This window comes from Megascapheus bottae, chromosome 1, assembly GCF_031878675.1.
Source record: "Megascapheus bottae isolate mThoBot1 chromosome 1, mThoBot2.hap1, whole genome shotgun sequence".
Taxonomy (NCBI): domain Eukaryota; kingdom Metazoa; phylum Chordata; class Mammalia; order Rodentia; family Geomyidae; genus Megascapheus; species Megascapheus bottae.
Window position 1 is genome coordinate 20,327,382 of NC_143509.1, and position 9,401 is coordinate 20,336,782.

Sequence of the window (9,401 nt, forward strand, 5' to 3'; positions counted from 1 at the left end):
GCCGCTGACCTCTATATTTTAGAGACTCACTAACAGTCTTTCCTTGAGGAGCGGCGGCTAAAGTAAGGCCTTGTACATGGGAGGGTCCAATATCAGCACACAGTGAAATAAAGTCCGTGATTCCTCCCTTATTCCTATGGGGTCTGATAGCCGCCTGACAGGCGGCGTTGGCATTTTCATAGGCTATGTGTCTAACTATACTCTCCCTTGCATTCTCATCTTGTACTAGGCAGTCTGCAGTCTCCATTAATCGAGACAAAAATTCTAGATAAGGTTCATTCGGTCCCTGTTTAACTTCTACTAGATTTTTTGTACGATTGGAATTGCGTAACTTTTTCCAAGCCTCTCTCGCCGCAGCATTTATTTGTAAATAGGCCTCCTTTGCATAACCCAATTGATCTTCGGTGTTTTTATAGGTTCCCTCTCCTAACAACTGATCAACAGTGTAAGGCAGGTTCTTAGACCTATTTGTTTCAATTTTAGCCCGACACTGTGCAGTGAACTCTGTCTCCCATAATAAGTACTCTCCTGCACTAAGGCATGCTCTGGCAAGCCGCTTCCAGTCATTTGGGCATGCAATACCAGCACACGCGGCCTCCAATATTACTTGAGTAAAAGGGGCAGTTGGCCCATATTGGGAGCAGGCATTTTTTAAATCCTGTAATAGTTTAACAGGAACAGGTTGATGGTATACTTGTTCATCATGATCAACTAAACTAGGGAAGCATCGAGGCCCTGAAATACCTTCCCTCTCTCTAGCAGCCTGAGTCAGGTTTAATTGCGATGCACTGTGCCTGGTTGTAGTGCCTGTTAAAAGGGACTTGTTGCTAGGGCCTTTAGGCTTGCCTAAAGGTTGAGAAAGGGATTGAGGCCGTAAGGCTGCAGCCGGAGGCGGTGGGTGTGAGGGGTAAGGTTTAGAATCAGACACCATAGTGGCCTGAGGGTCATATTTCTTTCCTACTTCTGGGGGGGCTCTCTGCTCTGTCCCCATTTTCGATAGAAGATGTAGCATTTCTTCTAACTTCTTCTCTATCGTAGCCACCCGGCCCTCCAATGACTCATCATAACTTTCCTCCTTGGTATTCAGACCTGAATTCTGATACTCAATATCTACTGGTTGTTGTTCCCTTTGCAAGATCTCACTTAGACTCTCTTGGGCTGCGGCATATGGCTCAGCCTCAGGTTCTTCAGAAGGGTCCTTTAACTCATAAAGTTCCCTTAATTCAAGATTAAGTTCAGCATCTTCATGTAGAGGATCTATGTATTTACTTACTAAATTCCATACAGTAGTAGCCTCTACTGGGGTCTTTTCGGGGCCATATACATCATAATAATCTTGAATTCTTTTTCCTATCCGCTGCCAGGCTTTTTGGAATTCCTCCTCTATAGACCTCGGGCATGCCTCCTTGAGAAACTGTAGGAAGCTCTGAAGCACCCCCTCTTCCACCCACGTTCCGTGGGCTTCAAATAGGCCTGTTAAGATCGGTAGAAATAACCCATGACTATTAGCTTGACCCATAATTTTTACTCCTGACTATACTCTCTTAATAGTCCTACGATGTGTTACTCACCACAGGGAGGGGTCCTTCACCTTCGTCCCAGATTTTCAGGGTCCCTGTTCGGGCGCCAGATGCCGGGGCCAACCGGCAGCAAACCAGGGTTCGCAGATTGGGGTTCCTGAAATAGGGGACAAGGACTAGGAAGAAAAAGAAGAGAGACAGACACACCCGGTCCGGGATGTCCGCAGTCCCGGCAAAGACTGCCGAGACTGCCGCGTTTATTTTCCACTCCCCCTTCTTCCCTCCTCCTCTCCCAGGGAACCTCCAGGTGTTACATTCATATGGTAATTCTCAGGTCATTTACATAGAATAGGGCCAGAAAGCAATAAGACAATATAGCCATCATCTGATGCAAGTCAAGGTACAGTTTGATTCCACTCTGGCTCCCAACATGTTTTCATGTATTTTATTGTAATTAATAGAAGGGTTACATTATATTCATCAGATAGATGGTATATTACTTCACAAATATTGACACCCTTTCTCATGTCCCATTTCCTTCCCCTCCTCCCCCTCACAACTTGATTTCCCCACTTTCCTCTCCTATTTCCAACAACAAATTCAGCATATATAAAATATATCAGATAACAAGGTGAAATATAGTAATAATATGAGATAACCAAGGGACAGTAAAGGAGATGAGAGATAACATAGTACATCAAGGACAACAAACACTCATTATATGGCTTTTGTTTCTATATCCTATAGGTCCTTTCATTTAATGTCATACTACACAGCCTTATGTATCTAGGTTTTTTTTCTATTATAAATCTCTGCTAGGAGAGCCCAAGGTTTCTACTGATTATGACAACTGAGGGAAACCATTGAGCCTATGTTCCTTTGAGTCTGGCTTACTTCACTTAATATGATTTTTTCTAAGTCTTTCCATTTCCTAACAAATGGGGCGATGTCATTCTTTCTGACAGCAGCATAGAATTCCATTGTGTACAAATACCACATCTTGTTGATCCACTCATCAACTGAAGGACATCTGGGTTGGTTCCATATCTTTGCTATGGTAAATAGTGCTGCAATGAACATCATTGTGCTAGTGGATTTAGTATGTCCTTGTTTCTGGACGGTTGGGTAAATGCCAAGTAGTGGAATTGCTGGGTCATAGAGGAGCTCTATGTTTAGTCTTTTGAGGAACTGTCATACTGCTTTCCACAGTGGTTAAATGCGTTTGCACTCCTACCAACAGTGTAGTAGTGATCCTGGCCACATCCCCTCCAGCATCTGTTATAGATTTCTTAATCCTGGCCATTCTAACTGGAGTGAGGTGGAATCTTAGAGTTGTTTTGATTTGCATTTCTTTTTTTTTTTTTTACAAGAACACTGGAAGTCAGGTATAGTGGAGTATGCCTGTCATTCTGGCTATTCAGGAAGCTGTAGTCAATAGAAACTAGATCAGAGGCCAACACAGGTAAAAGCATAAGACTGGGGGAAAAAAAAAAGAATTGCAGCTGAGGGCCTCATTCAGGGGGTGGAGTTTTTCCTATTTCAATCACCAGTGCTGAAGAGAACAGGAAGGGCAGGAAGGGGAAGTCAAAGGAATGGAGGGGTGAATAAAGGAGAACCAAACAGATGCAAAAACACATCAAATGTCACTGTCAGCTTCAATACCAGACAAAGTAGTTAAGGATAACAACAACAACAACAAGATCAAAAGGGAAAACAGAAGGGGCTTGAACTCCAGGCTTCTAGCTTTCACTCAGCTATTTAGCTCAATGGATAGTGTCCTTCCACCTGGACCACACCTCCACTTCTAGGTGCTGACCCTAATTGGAAATAATAGACTGAGATTTGTCTTCTGGAACTGGCTTCCCATAGCACATCACAAATCTCAGCCCCCTAAGCAACTGAGACTAAAGTTGTGAGCCAATGTCCCCTGCATTCTCCTATTTTTGCCTACAGTTGGCCTCTGATAATCACAACCCTCCTACTTTCCACACAGCGCAAATAGCTTCCCATAGAGCTGGAATTACACTGAATCATCATGCCCAGATCATTGTTGAAATGGGAGTCTTGCTAACTTATGGCTCAGGCTAGTCTCCAGAGGTAACCCCCAAATCACTGCATGTTTGCAGCTGGGATCACAGGTGTGAGTCACTGCCTCAGGCCTTTGAATATTTCTTGTACATGTCTCTTGCTGTAAATGTCAAGAAAAGTGTCAATGATAGATATCCAACACTCAAGAAATGTATTCAGTTGATAGAAGTACAAAAGAAAACTAGGATCCTGGAAAGTCAGGTGCCACTGTACAACTGCAGATCCAGCTACCCCAGACTTCAAGACCAGCCTATACCCCCTTGTTTCTATGCTCTCTTCTCCAATATATCCTGTTGGTTGTGTGCTTTTTATACACATGGAAAACTAATAAAAGTTATAAGTAGACATTTTGTAGACAAGAGATTCCTAGGGCCAATACAAGTAAAGAGAGATGTTTATCTCATTGTTATTATGATTAGGTAAATAGAAATCAAGACCATGATGACCGACCATTTTTATACTCATTTGATAGGTTGTTTTCTAAGTCTGCAGTAGTAAGTTCAGGAGAGAATATCAACCAAAAACATGTCTCCCACAGTGATCTATATTTTGAACATTGCTTTGTTGTCATCTTCCAATGTTAAATGGTTGTGTGTCTTGTATGGTTGGATATCTATCATTGACACTTTTGATTTGCATTTCTTTTATGACCAGAGATTTCGAGCATTTCTTCATGTGTCTATAGGCCATTTTTGTTTCTTCTTCAGAGAAGACTCTCTTTAAGTCTTTGTCCCATCTTTTAATGGGATGGTTGTTTCTTTGGAGATTAGTTTTGGAGTGATTCAATTCTTTGAACTGTTGATATATTTTAGATATGAGGCCTTTGTCTATTGTATGGTTAGTGAAGATCTTCTCCCACTCTGTAGGCTTTCTAGTTAATTTGCTAGCTATGTCCTTTGCCATACAAAAGCTTTGCAGTTTAATGCAGTCCCACTTATCCAGCCTTTCTTTGATTTGTTGTGTTTCTTGGTCCTTATTAAGAAATTGAGCAGAAAAGTTTTAATCATCAATGAACCAGCAAGAAGCCAGAAGTAAAAGTGTGGTTCAACTGGTAGAGAGAGCAAGAGGCTTCAGATTCAAGCCCTAATAACAGATCATACATATGCACACACATGTGTGTGCACACACACACACATAAAGAAAAGAATAATTTTAGATGTTTATGAAATCACAAAATAAAGTAAGATTTAATGTCATTAACCCAATATATACTAGATGTTTATCTGTTCCCATAAGCATTTGCCTGGGGAATGAATGAATTGTCCTCTACTTCAACTGTTCAAAGGTATTTATACACTTAATTGTTTATCTGTTTGTATCTATGTGCCAACAAACTTTAGACAGGCCCCAAGCAGTATTTTAATGTAAAAATGGTAATTCAGAAACCTTCAGATATCCTCATATTATCTCTGTCATTTATTTTCTTTTCTAAAAGATCTTTGTGTAAGAAATGATCTTAATCTGCAATTGTACAATTGGGAACCATGATTATATCTAGATTACTTTTGAGACTATAAAAAGCCTGTATTATTATTACCTGAAAACTGGAATTATTGAGGTGTTCTAGGTATTACCCAGGATAAAAAGAATTACAGATACGTTTATTGAAAGTACAAAAATTTTTTTATCAAAAGTACTTAGTACGATGAGAAGATTTGTCTTGTCATCATGATTTCTGACTTTTTGTATGGAAAAATTCAGCCTCCTATATGTGCCTAGACTTGCCTCATCAGTAATTCTCAGTATTTATTTTCTGCATAGGTGGTACAACAGATATATACCACCAGACCCAGGTTTTACCATTTGGTTATGAGTCTTTCTAAATTAAGGCCCACTTTTCTTACTGTCTGTTTCGTAAGTAGCTGGGTTTACAGACAAGAACAACTTTGCTTACTGTAGAAGAAAATGTTTTCATTGTTTTGACCATAGAAAAAAAAGAAAGTTCTAATACAAATGTTTAACTTGTCTTAAACATTTGGTAATATAAATTTTTATCAAAAGGTAAAATGAATATTACTACATCATATGTATTTTGCTATATGGATCCATTGAAAAGTACATTGCTGCACAATATTAAATGTATACAACAAAAGAATAATTATAAGAGATAATTATAAGAATAAGAGACATGCATATATGATTTCAGAGTTGGTAGGAAGGCCAGATATCTGAAATGGTTTTCCCATTCCTTAAATCCAGTCTTGCAAGAATTTCATTCTTGTCTGAGACTCTGGCAAGAAATGTTTCCCTTTCTTTCTCTATTATCTATATGTTGCATGAATTCTTTGTGATATGTCCCTTTTCATTTTCAAAAACCACTGTCATTCAAGTCAACCACATTCCATAGATGTGAATTTACCTCTCTTCTAATTATAAAGACTAAGAAACATTTTTTCTATGTATACTCCCTCCCAGCAAATTAATTTCAATTATTTCACTTGGATTCTTTCTACAGCTATACTTTGTTTTTGCCAGGTGACCTCAATTATTCATAGATTGTAGGGGGATGAAGGAATGAGATATTTCTTCTGTTACACTGGAGTATTTAAACAAATCAAAGCTTAAGTTCTTGGGTCACCAGGTCACCAATTCATTTTTTTCTTCTTTGAACAAGTACACAAACTTTTGCAAAGAAAAACATACAGTTAATGTGGTAATGGGGATAACAGTACTTTGGGGAATATTTAGGTATGCCTGATAATATCACTACTGTAAGCTTAAGATTAAGCATGATCTCTAAAGTTTAAATTTTGAACTGTGTTCCTAAAAAAATCATGTTGTCATCTTAAGGAGAATGCTATTTTAAACTTGACACTATTTGAAGAGATCAAACACAATTTTGAATCCTATTTTAATCCAATTTACACCTATTAGGATGTGTGGAGCTGAGAAAATAAGCAACAATATTTTCAGTGTGTCAAAAGCAAATGTTTACTGTATTTTGATGGTTAGGGGCTGAAAAACCCAACTCCTGTGAGCTAAATTTTGATGCATACCTGACTAATTAAAAGCAAAACTCCATCAGTGTTAAGGTAAACATAATTTCTTTGTCCTCCTTAATATTCATGATTTTAAATTATTAGAACCTCAGAAATGGAATACCCCTGGGATGTGAATAAAAAATAATAGCCTGTGTTTTCACAGCAACTCTTCTCTTCAGCCTTTTCATTTATGCAGCTGCATGCAAGTGTATTAAGCCAAAATATTCTGTAGAAAAGCACCAGATATTCTTATCTACACTTTTCCATTTCCTTGTCTGACTTTGTCACTTCTTCATATGATAAATGGAAGTGAAGTGCAACTGGCAAAACTGACAAGTGTTTTCAGAATTAAGCATGTTCAACTATAAAGTTGTTACTGCTAAGAGTTGAAAATGCACTAATACATAAATAAACTGTGATTTCCAAAAAACTCAAAATTAAGGTGGGCCACAAGAATATAACAATCTGTTATTAAAATAGGTAGTTTATGTGAACCAAGAATGGTAAGAGAAAGTGAGGATGTATGACTTTCTGGAGAATAAAAATGATATTTCTGAAATCAAGACAATGGATACATTGTTATCTGCTGAAGAAGATGTGTGTCAGAGCCCTCGGGAGTGCATATAGGATACATGGTAAGACGCATCACCTTTTTATGGAATACAAAGAAGTTACTTGGGCTGAAGTAGAGAGTGAACGGGAGGGGGGAGCAGGTTAAGCTTGTGAAGACCAGGGTCTGTAATGTGTGGCTACTCAAGCTTCAAGGCATTTTTAAGAATCTGGCTCTCCTTACATGTTTGCCCCCATTGTTGTCGACATTCTTGTGAATTTCAATTGACTGTAAATGGGAGGGCCTACTGGCTCTGTCAGTCATTCCAGGTGGAAAAATCTACTCTAACATTAATGAAAAAGAATCTGGGTTCATCAAAATTGCTTGCCCAGGAAGAGTTTACCCAATTCAGCTTGGAAATACTTCAAATCAAGTGCCTAGAAGAGTTGGAATCATTCTAAATTGTTTGCCCTATCCCCCCTTCACTCATAAGGCCCACCACCCAATGCAACCCTAGAATTATTCAGGCTTCCAAGAAATAAAATAGCTTCATTATTTCCCTTGGAGGTCAAATTCACTGATGGATGTCATTTGTTGGTGGCTTTTATATGGAAAAGCACATGTTCAACTTACCCTTTAGAAGTGGTCTGAGCACATAAAATGTTTCTATTCATGGATATGAACCCCAAAATATAATTATAGAAAGTTCTATGGCATGCTACAGGGTGTAGTACAAGCTAGCATTAGAAATTCGCCATTCATGTGTTTCAATACCTACTTCAGCTTTCAGAATAGCCACAGTACAAAAAGGACCATACAAAATACACAGGGAATAAAACATCACAACAGGACATTTTATTTTGAAATTTATTTCTAACCATCAAAATATAATATAATACCAAGCAAACTTAATAACTCCCTTTTCAATCCCAAACAATAGCTAAGAATTCTCAAGAAAATATGAGATTAGAGCTTTTGGATTTCACAGTCCTTTTGCAATTTGTAAGTAATTTCAATGAATAATTTAAATACAGTAAGGTAATTATTTATGTATTTATTCAGCTCTCTATTATCCATCCTTATTTTCCAGAAGTTTAAGTGTGGTATTCTTAAAATTTTAATGTAATCATTCTTCTAACCCCTAGAAAATTAAATCAAAATCAATGCTTAAATAAAAAGGATACATCTGTTACAAGGCAGGGAAATAAGAATGGTCTTTGTAACAATGCAATAGGGAAAAGTTTTCTATATATTATTGTACCTTTGATTTGCAAGACATCTTTCCAGGCATATTAGAGCAGAATTAAAAAAATTCTTCTGCATATTGGTGGCTCATGCATGTAAACTGACCTACTCAAGGGGCTGTGATGTAAGGAACATGGTTTGAAGCCAGCCAGAGCAGAAAAGTCTATAAGACTGTATTTCCACTTAACAAAATAAAACTGAAAGAAGTTATTGTTCAAATGCTAAACCACCACACACACTTGCTGAAAAAGCTAATAAGAGTACAAAAGTACAAGACAGAATTTCTATCCAGGGTTAGCAATATAGGTGAATATACAGTATTTTTATACCCTTCATAGGCTTGGACTTAAATCCTCTTCTATTCCTTTAAATAGGTTTATTTTTAATTTAGTTTTTATTTATAATTTGTACATTTATAAGTAGTTAAATAATTGTATTTGACATGTAGATACCAGTCAACTAGATTGATTAATTAGTGAAGCCATTAAATGGTTGAATATGCAAAAACAGATGATTAGGAAAAGAAATCTCTGATGTCCATGATAAATAACTGCCATTTGTCAACAGAGTTCAAATATCATCCATCTCTCATTCAACTTCCTCCTATTATATTTATCAGGAAACTGGAGAATGCTGAACTTTAGGAATCCCAACGTATGTGGTATTTTGAGACAGATTATATCCCAATGAACAGATATGTAAGTTTGAGCAATTTATTTAATCTTCAGCTCTTTCTTCATTTAGAACATGATAATATATACACACTATCATGTTGCACATTAAAATAATATCTGAAAAGCAATCCCTACCACGAAAAAGTTTTAGTATTTCATGCAGCTCATGACCATACATCCAGGCATTGGTTCAGCATGAATTCAGTAGCAAGAATTCTGATGTCCCAGGATGTCACTTTCAACTCACTTGAACAAAGATTCCATCTGACTAAGAAACAAGAAGAAAGTGAGAGTATCTGTTAGTAACAGATGGCATCTATGTGTCAAACTCATGTGGACACAG